Source organism: Sceloporus undulatus, chromosome 6 (genome assembly GCF_019175285.1).
Source record: "Sceloporus undulatus isolate JIND9_A2432 ecotype Alabama chromosome 6, SceUnd_v1.1, whole genome shotgun sequence".
NCBI lineage: Eukaryota > Metazoa > Chordata > Lepidosauria > Squamata > Phrynosomatidae > Sceloporus > Sceloporus undulatus.
In genome coordinates this window covers 39,476,393-39,491,280 of record NC_056527.1, presented here as the reverse complement: position 1 = coordinate 39,491,280, position 14,888 = coordinate 39,476,393, and positions in this window count along the sequence as shown.

Below are 14,888 nucleotides of genomic sequence, written 5' to 3'. Positions count from 1 at the left end.
ATAGTGAGGGCTGGTGCTTCTGTGTTAGTGGAGTAGTGAATGCATTCCAAACCTCAGTCCAAACTTCGAATCCAAAGTTCTGAATCCATTTGCAGGATCAGGTTCCAAACCCTGGAACTTTAAAAGTTCAGATTAAAACATAGTGGATTTATTGCTCCACTGACATGAGAGACACCAATCAGTACCAGTCTTATAATATCACTTTTCAATGATGTCCAAAATAGTTGAGGTTATTTCCTTTAATAGCTAAACTGTTAGAAATGAAAGCTTTGAGATGCTGTTTCATTCAGCAATATATTCTTTCCAATGAAATGTCTGCCATTCATTGAAAGCCAGGTCATACATTACATCTTTAATGCATACATACACAAACAGAAACATGAATATTAATGTATAGGTTTCAGGCACGTGGGTAAGCAGTGGAAACATCATTTTTGGCCATGTGATGTATGAAGCATCTTTGGAACCAAATAATTTAATATTTGCTGGAAATTTAAGTGTTTGGTGTGTGTGTGTGTGTTACACCGGTCAGTTTGTCTGCATGTCCTTATTCTCTTAGAACAAGAACTGTAGCAGCTGGGAAACAAGATCAAGAAGGTGGTGAACAAAGTATCTGAATGATGCTGTATTGTTCATATGTGCCTTCAAGTTGTTTACAACTTATGACAATCCTGTCATGGGGGTTTCTTGGCAAGATTTGTTCAGATGAAGTTTGCCTTTGCCTTCCTCTGAGGCTGAGAGCATGTGGCTTGCCCAGGGTCACCCAGTGGATTTCATGGCCAAGCTGGAAATTGAATCCTGATCTCCTGAGTCATAGTCCAACACACAAACTACTATGTCATACTGGCTCACCCTGCTATTAACAGTCCTCCTAAGATCTTGTAGACTCGGAACTGTGATTTCCTTGGTCAAGTCTATCCACCTGTAATGTGGTCCTCCTACTGCCTTCCACTTTGTCAAGCGTTATTAGTCTTTCCTAAGTAGTCTTGTTGTCTCATTATATGTCCGAAGTACAATAGCCTTAGTTTATTTTAGTCTGAAGTAGAATAGCCTTAGTTAAGCCTTTCTAGCTTTTAGGGAGAGTTCAGGTTTGATTTACTGTAGTACCCATGTATTTGTCTTTTGGTACTAAAAAGCCTATTGTTAAGCACCACATTTCACATGAGTTTATTGTCTTCCTATTAACTTCCTTCACTGACTTTTTTATTGTCTTTGCTGTTTTTAGTATAAATAGAAACTGGAACTACTATGGCACTATCGGAGTGTATGTGTGCCAGATGTTCCCCCATAAGATACTACTCAAAAGAGACTGCTCTGAAGATTGTGAAGCAGGCAGATTGATATAGGCACATTTACATATTTGGATCTCAAGATGTTGTTGTGCTGAGCAATTTTGCGATCTAAGACAATCCTGTGAGCCTTGTATTTTGAAACATCTAAAAGTTGTTTCCTTTTCAGGGGACTGAAGAATGCTTCATTGCCAGCCTGAGAAACACTGGGTTTCATGAAATCATAGAGTTGTAAGAGATCACAAGGCCCATCAAATACAACCCTCTGTCAGGCAGGAAAACACAATCAAAACACCCCCAACAGATGACCATCCAGCCTCTGTTTAAAGACCTTCAAAGAAGGAGACTTCACCACACTTTGATGCAGTATGGTCCACTGTTAAACAGCTCTTACTATCAGGAAGTTCTTCCTAATGTTGAGCTGGAATCTCTTTTCCTGTAGTTTGAATCCACTGCTTGATATCCTAGTGCTTGGAGCAGCTGAAAACAAGCTTGCTCCATTTTCAATAGGACACCTCTTCAAATACTTAAACAGGGTTATCATATCAGCTCTGAACCTTCTCTTCTCCAGGCTAAACATACCCAGATGCCTAAGCCCTCATAAGACATGGTTTCCTGATCCTTCACCATTTTGGCCGCCCTCCTCTGGATACGCTCCAGCTTCCCAACATCCTTTTTGAATTCCAAGCACATGTTTGAGATGCTGTTAGTTTCTGTTCCTTTAGTATCTGCTTACGAATGGTTTTATTTAAAGTAATAATATTACAATTTTATGATAGTTCACCATTAAATAATAACTTTTATGTGACTGTTTGTATCCATTTTTAAAATCTTATCATGAGCCATCTTGAGTCCCAGTTTGTGAAGAAATGTGAAGATGTAAAATAAATAAAAATTCATAGACAGGCAGTGGTCGAGCTTTGTTGACACCTTGACAGCCCAGCATGATTGGAGCGCTGTGTAGTCTTACCTATTTCTCCTATGCCATCCTGCAGCATAATTTTTCAAGTACTTACTGCTTGGATGAATAATAATAATAATAATAATAATAATAATGTAACATCCATAACTATACCAGAAATTCCTTTGGTTGGGACATTCCAAGTGTGAAAGAGGGTGCTTGCTGCCCTCCCTGGAACTGTTCTGGGGGGGAGGATTAGAGGTTTTTATTAGTTTCAGTTTAGTAAGATTGCAGAAAATGGGTTCTTATTGTATAAATGAACACCACCTGTTGAAGCTTTTCCCAAAATGAATTCTTTAATTAATGAATATAGCTTATTGCTATTCTCAGGCAATTTTAACATGCATTTCATTTCTTCTTTTGCAGAATGTATTTTTAATTGCATGATTGATGTTTTAATATAATGTATTTGAGTTCAAACTCAAAAAGTCCACATGTTTTTAACCCTACCCTCCAATTCTTATCACGTTTACTTAGAAGTAAATTGATATTTATTGTGTTTAGAACCATAGTTATTGTTATGTGTGTATGGACAAATTCTGTGTGTTGATGAAACCATAGTATTAACTCTATAATAAGAAGGAACACACTCCTATATTATGTGACTTGTAGGAACCCTGAGTGATCAACAGAAGTGCTAGCAGTGTAGAACCTTGAAACACCAAACAGAGACAAATGACCAGCGGATCAGTCAACTGACCAGCAAAAGAAAATAGGAGTCCTCTTAGGTCAGACCAAAGGCATACTTGGTCATGCAATGTATTCCCACATTAGCTAATCAGGTGTCTATGAAAGAACCACATACAGAGTGGGATCAAAAACAGAATGTGAACACAGATAGACTGTTTAGATTCCCCATCAATTGGTACTGCAAGTTATATTACTTCTGATCTATGAGGCAATATATAGCTATTTCCATTAGGCTTTTTCTTCTGTGAATTTGTCTAATATCCCCTTTAAAGCCATTTAAGTCATCAGCCATCACTACATTTTGTTAGTGAGCTGACTGTGTACTGTGTATGTATTTCCCTTTCTCTGCCCTGAATCTCCTTAGGGTGATTGTATAATTTTATATACTTCTATCATGTCACCCGTGACTGCATTTTTTCCTCTGTAAAGGAAGAATTTCAAACATTTTGACTGTTCCTCAGAGGTGAGGTGCTCCAGTACTTAAATAATTTTGGTTGCCCCTCCTGCATTTTTTCAAATTCAGGAATATCCCCCCCCCCCAAAGTATAGCATCTTGAGCTGAAGTTGGTCATTAAGGACTAAAAAGAGTAAGGAATACTGAGTAATATCTATCCCCAGTGGACCTTACTTTAGAGTAAACATGCATAAAGTTGAAACCTTTTGCTAGACTGTTTTAGTATTTCTGTTTTCAGCCTATTTTGTATATCTTGTAGAATATGTGGGTTATCAGATGCTTTCACGATTTCCATACCTTCAAAGGTACCATAGATGGTTTAGATCTGCCTCACAGATGCTCTGGTGATCAATGAAAAATACAGAAGGAGTTATATTTAGAGAGTCCTGGTTGTTCAGAGGGTGTCTCAGAGAAAAACATTACTGCATTTGGTAGAGTGCTTGGATTTTTTCAGAAACAAAATCTCCTTCTTGGTCTGATTGCACTGATAGTTAGGGTAATTAACTTGTAGTATAATCCATTATATTTGCTGTATTTGCTATGGGTCTAGTTTCAAGCTTGAGATGTCTCTGCAAGTAGTTCACTTTGTTGTACTTTATGAAAAGCATTGGTTTCCCTTTCTCCATGTTCTATTGAGCACCAGAGCATCTTGAGGCAGATCTAAACCTTATGGTACCTTGAAGGATGGAAATCGTGAAAGCACGAAAACCCAGCATATTCTACAAGATATACAAATAGGCTGAAAACAGAAATACTAAACATCTAGCAAAGGTTTCAATTTTATGCATGTTTACTCTAAAGTAAGGTCCACTGGGATAGATATTACTCAGTATTCCTTACTCTTTTTAGTCCTTAATGACCAACTTCACTCAAGATGCTATACTTTGGGGGGGGGGAATTCCTGAATTTGAAAAAATGCAGGAGGGGCAACCAAATTATTTAGTACTGGACACCTCACCTCTAGGAACAGTCAAAATGTTGAAATCTTCCTTTACAGAGGAAAAAATGCAGTCACGTTGACATGATAGAAGATATAAAATTATACAATCACCCTAAGGAGATTCAGGGCAGAGAAAGGGAATACATACACAGTACACAGTCAGCTCACTAACAAAATGTAGTGATGGCTTGATGACTTAATGGCTTTAAAGGGATATTAGACAAATTCACAGAAGAAAAAGCCTAATGGAAATAGCCTATAATGTGCCTCATAGATCAGAAGTAAATAACTACTGCAGTACCAATTGATGGGGAATCTAAACAGTCTATCTGTGTTCACATTCTGTTTTTGATCCCACTCTGTATGTGTTTCTTTATAGACACATGATTAGCTAATGTGGGAATACATTGCATGACCAAGTATGCCTTTGGTCTGACCTAAGAGGACTCCTATTTCTTTTGCTGGTCAGTTGACGGATCCGCTGGTCATTTGTCTCTGTTGGGTGTTTCAGGTTCTACACGCAGCACTTCTGTTGATCACTCAGGGTTCCTACAAGTCACAATAAATAGGAGTGTGTTCCTTCTTATTGAGAGTTAATACTATGGTTTCATCAACACACAGAATTGTCCAACACACAAACAATACTATGTTCTAAACACAATAAATTCAATTTACTTCTAAGTAAACGTGATAAAATTGGAGGGTAGGGTTAAAAACATGGGACTTTTTTTTGAACTCAAATACATTATATAAAACATCAATCATGCAATTAAAAATACATTCTGCAAAAGAAGAAATGAATGCATGTAAAATTGCTGAGAATAGCAATAAGCTATATTCATTAATAAAGAATTCATTTTGGGAAAGCTCAACAGGTGGTGTTCATTTTACAATAAGACCCATTTTCTGCAATCTTACAACTGAAACTAATAAAAACTCTAATCCTCCCCCCCAGAACAGTTCCAGGGAGGGCAGCAAGCACCCTCTTCACACTTGGAATGTCCCAACCAAAGGAATTTCTGGTATAGTTATGGATGTTACATTATTTATTATTATTATATTATTTTATTATTATTCATCAAGCAGTAAGTACTTGAAAATTATGCTGCAGGGCAAGGAGAAATAGTAAGACACAACACGCGCTCCAATCATGCTGGGCTGTCAGGTGTCAACAAAGTCGACCACTGCCTGTCTATGAATTTTTATTTATTTACATCTTCACATTTCTTCACAAACGGGACTCAAGATGGCTCATGATAAGATTTTAAAAAGGATACAAACAGTCACATAAAAGTTATTATTTAATGGTGAACTATCATAAATTGTAATATTATTACTTTAAATAAAACCATTCGTAAGCAGATACTAAAGGAACAGAAACTAACAGCATCTCAACATGTGCTTGGAATTCAAAAAGGATGTTGGAAGCTGGAGCGTACCAGAGGAGGCGGCCAAAGGTGAAGGATCAGGAAACCATGTCTATGAGGGCTAGGCATCTGGGTATGTTTAGCCTGGAGAAGAGAAGGTTCAGAGCTGATATGATAACCCTGTTAAAGTATTTGAAGAGGTGTCCTATTGAGAATGGAGCAAGCTTGTTTTCAGCTGCTCCAAGCACTAGGAATCAAGCAGTGGATTCAAACTACAGGAAAAGAGATTCCAGCTCAACATTAGGAAGAACTTCCTGATAGTAAGAGCTGTTTAACAGTGGACCATACTGCATCAAAGTGTGGTGAAGTCCCTTCTTTGAAGGTCTTAAACAGAGGCTGGATGGTCATCTGTTGGGGGTGTTTTGATTGTGTTTTCCTGCCTGACAGAGGGTTGTATTGATGGGCCTTGTGATCTCTTACAACTCTATGATTTCATGAAACCCATGTTTCTCAGGCTGGCAATGAAGCATTCTTCAGTCCCCTGAAAGGAAACAACTTTTAGATGTTTCAAAATACAAGGCTCACAGGATTGTCTTAGTCGCAAAATTGCTCAGCACAACAACATCTTGAGATCCAAATATGTAAAGGGCCTATATCAATCTGCCTGCTTCACAATCTTCAGAGCAGTCTCTTTTGAGTAGTATCTTATGGGGGAACATCTGCACACATACACTCCGATAGTGCCATAGTAGTTTCCAGTTTCTATATACTAAAAACAGCAAAAGACAATAAAAAAAGTCAGTGAAGGAAGTTAATAGGAAGTCAAATAACTCATGTGAAATGTGGTGCTTAACAATAGGCTTTTAGTACCAAAAAGCAAATAATGGGTACTACAGTAAATCAACCTGAACTCTCCCAAAAGCTAGAAAGGCTTAACTAAGGCTATTCTACTTCAGACAAAATAAACTAAGCTATTGTACTCGGACATATAATGAGACAACAAGACTACTGGAAAGACTAATAACGCTTGACAAAGTGGAAGGCAGTAGAGGACCACATTACAGGTGGATAGACTTGACCAGGAATATACAGTTCCGAGTCTACAAGATCTTAGGAGGACTGTTAAAGCAGGGTGAGCCAGTATGACATAGTAGTTTGTGTTTGGACTATGACTCAGGAGATCAGGATCAATTTCCAGCTTGGCCATGAAATCCACTGGGTGACCTGGGCAGCCACATGCTCTCAGCCCAGAGGAAGCAAAGGCAAACTTCATCTGAAACAAATCTTGCCAAGAAACCCCCATGACAGGATGTCATAAGTTGTAAACAACTTGAAGGCACATATGAACAAACAGCATCATTCAGATACTTTGTTCACCACCTCTTGATCTTGTTTCCGTCCCAGCTGCTACAGTTCTTGTTCTAAGAGATAAGGACATGCAGACAAACGGACCGGTGTAACACACACACACACACCAAACACTTAATTTCCAGCAAATATTAAATTATTTTGGTTCCAAAGATGCTTCAACATCACATGGCCAAAATGATGTTTCCACTGTTTACCCACGTCCTGAAACCTATACATAATATTCAGTTTCTGTTTGTGTATGTAATTAAAAGTGTAATGATGACCTGGCTTTCATGAATGGCAGACATTTCATTGGAAAGAATATATTGCTGAATGAAACAGCATCTCAAAGCTTTCATTTCTACAGTTTAGCTATTAAAGGAAATAACCTCAACTATTTTGGACATCATGAAAAGTGATATTATAAGACTGGTACTGATTGGTGTCTCTCATGTCGGGAGCAATAATCCACTTATGTTTTAATCTGAACTTTTAAAGTTCCAGGGTTGGAACCTGATCCTGCAATGGATTCAGAACTTGATTCGAAGTTTTGGACTGAGGTTTGGAATGCATTCACTACTCCACAACAAGAAGCACCAGCCCTCACTATACAGCATTGCATGCACAAACACTGAGAAAGAGAAGAACCACTATAAGAAATATATCCAAGTGTACCTTGGGAATAGAAAGTGAGATATTGGCAGTGCTATCAACTAACTCTCATGATGTGGTAACGAGAACATAAGACTGCTTAAACAGACAGGAACCCACAATGAGATATATGAAAGCTGCATTGCACTGTGACTAGACTTGGGAATCTGGGTGCAGTTCCCACCTAGGCCTGAGCTTACTGGATACCTTTGGGAAGGCACTATCCATCTTCAGACTAATCGATCACAGGGCTTTTGTGAGGACAAAAACAGGAAGGACAATAAACTCTGGAGAGCAAGGCATATGAATATAACAAACACTAAATAAATAAACAGCCTTCTCCATGGCTGCTCCCAGTAACTGGCATTCAGATCATTAGTATTCAAGCTAGTAGCTTTCAGTGTGGCTGATGGCAAGAATTTTCATAGGTAAACTATGTGCGCATGTGAAGAAAACAAAGACGTGAAAGCATTTCTTATGCAGAAGGGATTCCTAAAACCCTTTCTCTTAATTTCATTCAGCTGGGTATTTGTTGCACTGGTTTTCAGTGTGCTTATATTTGACTAAAAACTTGCTCTTAGCCTATACTTTCCTATAAATTACATAAGTGCTTTCTGCAGATATGGAATTTGCCCTGATCTGCAGTGAACCAACAACAATAGTTAATAAGGTTATGACCACATAGTCTAGAAAACCTGATGACCACATGGTAAATATACAGGTTCTCCAGAAAAAGACTGACCTTGGTTTCACTGTAGGGATAAACTTACTTAAAAAAATGGCAAGAAATTAGTGGTGAGTGGTACAGTGGGACCTTGGTATCGTTTGGGTTTGGTTCCAGGACCCCCATGGTATCAAGATTCATGGATGCTTAAGTCCCATTAAATACAATGGCCTGTTACAGACAGCCAAATAAGAGCAGCTGCTTCGAGTCACAGTGGAAGTTGGTGTTTTCAATGGATGCGTCCTAAAGTCCAGAAGCCACACCAAAGCCACGTTCCAGTCCTAGGGCTGAAGTTGGCGTTGGTGCGATCGGACTCTTAGGAGCATGCACATTGAAACACCATACCTCCAGGTGACTCGAAGCATTTATTTTGGCTGTCTGTAACAACCTAGCATAGTAAAGGTGTTCTTTATAAAATGGCAATCAAGGTTGCTTGTGGAATTATTATTGATTGATTTTGAATATTTCAATCGTGGATGCTTGAATCAGTGGTAAAAAAAAAAAAAACAATCCTGATAGGAAGGCTGATGTAGTTGCAGTTCCAATATCGAAGGGCCTATGTTTTACCTATACTAGCCCAAGATGCATGGCCAAATAAGACAGCTTCCGCGCTTTGAGAGTGTAGCATTACATGACGCTGCCCCAAAGGGCCAAAGCCCTCGAGGCCGTGCCAAGCAAAAGGAGCAGATTTGGGAGGTGGCGGCAGCCTCTTTGGAAAGTGGGCCATGGATCTCCACAGCATGGCGGTAGGTGACTGCTGCTTCCAGGTTGTCTGCTTCACCCCCAAACATCTACATAGCAGTTTATTTTTTGTTGGGTGGCCTTCAAGTTAGCTCTATTTATGGTGTCCCTAGGTGATTTGACGAATGACCCAGGGTTTGAATCGTGGCTGGCCATGTAAACCCACTGGTGTCCATAGCAAGTCACTCTCTCCAGCCTCAAGAGGATGGCATGAAACCCCTCGTAGAAACTTGCAAGAAAATTGTCAGCAAAAAATCAGCAGAAATTATCTATTGTAAACTAACTGAAACATATTCTACCTATCAATGAGATTACTCCCAGGCAGGAAAACATAAAATTGCAGACAAGTTTTTGAAGCATTCTTTTTAAACTAAAAGCATATAATGGCAAAACCTTTTTGTAGTAAAATTATTTATTGATAGGACAATTCGTTGCCACATAGTATAGGTTGGGAGGGAGCATAATGCTGGATTAACCAAAGGAAAGTTGGACACTCATCTTTTGGTTTTATATGTTATACAACTATTCATGGAAGATTTGCACATTTTTTTCTGGTAAAAGATCTATACTAAATCTCCGTTCATCCCAACTAGAGCAGACTCCTTGGATCAATGGGATTTACCAGCTACTGACTCAGAGAGCAACAATGAGTCAATGGTTCTAACAGGGATGGGAGTCATAAGCTCCATAGTTGGCGGTGCTAGTCATTTCCAACCACAAGTCCATGACTTTATGGGACTTGCAATCCACATTCTAGAGAGCCACACAATTCTCACCTCTGAGTAACCAAAAGACTAAGGTGAATGTTTCAAGAATGGTACAAGAAAGATGTTATAAATTCCCTATTGCCTCTAGGCAGGGTGGGGCTGGATTAGGGAAGAAGAATAGGGGCACATTAATTATTATGAGTTTTAGTATTTATATGATGTTTACTATAAGTATATAGTTGGCCAGAAAACCCTTGATGGGTCACCATACTCAGACGTGGCCAACACCCAACGGGTTCTCCAACTTTTACCCTTGGACCCCCTTACTAAAGCATCGGTAACACACACAACACACTGACATAAAATGAAAAATTTTGTGTGCTTAATGTGTATGTTCATTACAATTCATTATATCAATGTAACATTTTATAAGAATATTCTTCCCTTCTCCGCAGCAAGGTTCAGTGCCCCCTTGCTGTCCTTCTCCTCAGGACAGAAAGTTTGAGAAATGGAGGAGAAGGGTGGTGGGAAGATCAGGCCTCAATCTCACATATCGTACCTCACACCCCACGTTTGAGATCCACTGCCTAAAGCACCGATCCCATCTGATCTAGAAGTAAGCAGGGCAGTCCTGCTTAGCTTGATAGGAGACAGCGAAGAAATACTAGGTGTTTAGGCTGTATTTAGAGGAAGAACTGGCAAGACTACCTCTGAGTCTTCTTGCCTAGAAAAAAGCCTATGAATTCATGGCATTGCCTGTCGCAGGTGACTGGAAAAAACATGCACAAGTGGACTTGACTTAGAGGCCTATAACAGAAAAAACCATATTGGGGCCAACAAAAAAGATGTGATGCAGGGAAATCACAGGGGAGCGGGGCCGACTCTCCAGAGACACCTAAGGCAGGGGGAGGACATATTGCTCCCCAAACTTTGTGGCAGAACAGGCTTGAATCCCTTGTCTACTTAATGTAGGAAGATGTGGTGAGTAAGGCTCAGTGGAGAAAAAGAGAGGTCCCAGTATTTTTTAAAATAAATTTTAAATTTAAACACCACATACACACACACACAACACACACACTTTTAAAATCCAGTTAACCACATGAACTAGACCGTATACACATTAGCTGCCCGGATATTGTAATTTAGAATAACTTTAATTTTGCAGTTGTGTATGTCACATACACAGACACATAATCATTACATTCAGCAATTAGTAGGGTGACCAGATGTCCCATCACAAAGAGGAGAGGCACGCAAAATGTAGAGTTGTTGTGTGCCCAAGTCATTTTTTTTTTACTTAGGACAACCTAAAGCAACCCTATCCCTGAGTTTCTTGGCAGTTTTCTTCAGAGGGGGGGGGGGGGGCAGGTGTCCAAACTGAAAAGGAGAAAGACGCGAAATGTAGGCCATTCAACAAAGATGAGCCCACAACAAGAAAACCAGAACACTCTAGAAAATATTCATGCTTTTTATCAAGCCAAATAGAGGACATTTGAAATTCCCCGAATGAAAACGAGATGTAGGAGTGCTGGAAAGAGGTCTGGTCATCGGATATAAGAATTCTGACTTAGGCATTAGTACCAAAAAACAACAAACATTACGTACTAGGATAGTAATGTGTGGAGGGAGGAGTTCATGGGGAAGGATGACATCAACCCTGTTATGCCACTGCTGTGACAAGACACCAGAGTGAGACTGGTCCACCTTTCCAGGACGGTCCCCATTTCTAACCTTTGTCGGAGGATATCAAAAGCCCTCCATTTTGAGCCGTCCAAGAAGCATGGATTTACTTTCAGGAGTGTTTTTGAGTTTCTATCGGTTAGGGCTACTTTTTTTCTCAATGAGCCACCGGGGGAAGACTGGTCCTCCTTTCCACGACGCGTCTCCGTTTCCACCTCTGTCAGGTGGATTCCAAAATGTCTTCCTTTTGGCCTGGCAAGAAGCGTGATTTTTTTTTCTTCTAGGAGTGTTTTGGGCTTTTATTGGTCTGCCTACTTTTCCCGAAGGTCCTACACTCGGGAGATCGTGAGGAATGCCAGCTCCTCAAATAACCCCCCCCCCTCAAAAAAAAACCCTGTTCTCCCGACCTTCTTGTGGTCTCTCATGGCCTCGAGAAGAAAAGGGGAAGAAGCGGCTGGAAGGAAAGGGGATTGACCACCCCTGCCCTCACAAGCACCCAATACCACTCTACAAAACACACACTTGGGCTCGCTAAGGGAGGGTCCCCTCAACCTGAGGTCCCAGCATAGTGTAAAAGTGACAACACCTTCCTTCCCCAGTGTGTTCAATTTCTATGATATGCACATACCTATTATATGAGATGATGATTATAAATATTTATATCCTGGCCTTCCCCAAAAACCAAGCCCGGGGTGGCTACAACTTAAAACATAGATTAAGCCTACAAAAATAGTAACTAAAACAATTAATTATACAAACATTAAAAAGAAATGTCCTGCATTTCAACCTACATTCACCCGGAGCGTGCTAAAAATGTGTTGTTTGTATGCCAAAATACGATAAAGCTGCCATGTGTACAGTTAAACAGAAGAAGAAAGTTTAAAATATTAACGTAATTATGTCATATCAAAACAAAAAAAAAAACTATCATCATCATCATCATCACATCACATCATATAATTATATATTTATTTTACCCACCCTTCCCCAAACTGGGCTTGTCATGATCAAAACAACAATCATAAATGTTGCTGTTTTTGTTGTTTAACAATTATATATTTTGCCCCCCCTTTCCCAAACTGGGACTCAGTCCAAGAAAAAACAATAAAAGCATTATTATATTTAAATGTGTTGTATTTATTATCCCAACCCTCCCCAAAACGGAACTCAAGGGAGCTCAACATTAAAACAGTACAATAAAAGCAAAAAACGTATTAAATTTTCAGAGTAAAATGTCCTACATTTCACCACCAATATCCATCCTCTGAGCATGGTTAAAAAGCCTGGTTTGCTCTTTTAAGAGTGTTTTGAGCCCTTTTGGGTCATGTCCTCCCTTTTATTTTCTTTCTTTGGGAGGTTGCCTAGTTGGAGTCTTGGACTCGGGCCCGGGTGACCAGGCTTGTCCTCCTTCAGGAGTCCTCATTTCACCAGTCCCACAAAGGGAGCCACACCTTCTCTTCAACCCCCCAGGAGGGATTCCAAAAGTCCCTCCTTGAAGCATCATGAAAAAGAATATTGTCCCACTTGTCCCCCGCTGCTGAACTCATACAGACACCCCAAGAAGATGCCCACCTCTGACTGTTTCAATATTTAAATGTATTTTTATTGTTTGATGGGAATATATGTTGCTTTAGGGGAGGGGGATAGAGATGTATTTTATAGGCATGATGTTTTGATTTGCATTTTTCCATGCTATCAGCCGCTCATCTTTGGAGAGGCGGGATAAAAAATAAATGTTATTATTATTAATTATTAGATCTTTATAAGGTTGCTTTTAGCATCTCTTTGGCACGCCCCCTTCTCTTGAAGCCCTCCATTGGGGGTAAGCGGTTTGTCCTCGGACGAGGACTCTAGAGACAGGGTTCGATCTTCTGCTGGCTACAAAACCAGTGGCCAAGTCACACTCCTCAGCCCGAGGAAGCTAGCCCAAAAAGAAGGGGGGAAACCCCATGGGAAGAAACTGGCCAAGGCAACCTCTCAAGACAAGGTCCCAAGGAGGAAAAGGACCTGGAGACCAAGGTTCGAACCCTTCTGCTCTGCCATAAAACCCAGGTCAACTCTCTCAGCCTCAAAGGATGGCCATGAACCCACCCCTCCCAAAAAGGAGAGAAGAAATCCATCTGAAGAACCTGGCCAGAAACCTCTCCAGGCGGGGTCTCCTAGGAAGGGGAAGGACTGGAAGGCACCCAAGAGCCAGAAAACAGAGAAAGCCCCCCAACCCTGCTCCCCCCCCATGCCTGCCTTGGCTACGGTAGAGGAGTGAGGGCGCAGAGCCAGTTCTTGGAGCAAGAGAAGCCCCCCAACCACTGAGGCGGAAAGGCTCTGGGGCGCTCCTGTCTTTCCCCCGAATTCTGCGCCTCGCGTGGAAAGGCAGCAGGAGAAGGCGCCGCTGGAGCCAAAACCGGATCCGGATTTGGAAGGAGTCTCTTTTGCAGCAGTTCAGGGTCCGGGGGGGGCGGGGTGGACAGCTCGCTCTCTCATGCTGATCTAGGGAGACAAAGGTGAAAGGCAAATAGCCAGCTGGTACTCGGATGATGATATGATATGACCCGATCCGGGAACTAGGAGGAGGAGAGCAGGCGTTGCACGCAGCCTAGTTTCTTATGGCTGCTCCGCACTGCAGCATAACCTTTTGACCCCGCTTTAATTGCCTGAATCCCAGTTTATTAATTTAGGTTGGTCTGATGGGAATAGAAGCGGGAGCAAACGGGAGGGACTAAAAAGAGTGCTGCCATAGGACCATACTGCCCTAGAGGATCATTGGAGATACTGCCCTAGGAATAATAGAAATATTGCCATAGGGAATCTTTGGAAATAATCGCCCATAGAGATATAAATATTTGCCATAGGGAATCATTGGAAGATACTCACTGATGGAGAATAAGAGGAGTTGCAAATATTCACCCAAAAAAGAATCCATAAATATTATCTTTTGGCAAGTATCTCCAGTGGTTCTCTATGGGCAAGTATGGTTTTCCTATGGGCAAATGCGGTCATTTCTTTAGTGGGTCCCGTGGCAGAACTTTTATTTATTTGCTAAATGCTCAGGATTTTAAATGCTTCCAAATGGAAATAATTCCCAATTGTAGGAATGGTTGATGGAAGTGTTGGACTAGATGAAAACAGATAAACTCCTGTCCCCACTAAGAGGAAAAAGTAAAAGAGGGCCCTCCCCCGTCCATTCTGCCTTGGTCCAGGCCTCAGAGGGAGAGAAGATCTGCTGGACTTTCCCCCTTTTCCCCACTGCCATTCTTTCCTTTCCCTTTTGTGTCTTGTCTCTTTAGATTGGAAATGTCCAATTAACAATTGTAACTGCTCTGATAGCTTTTGGCTG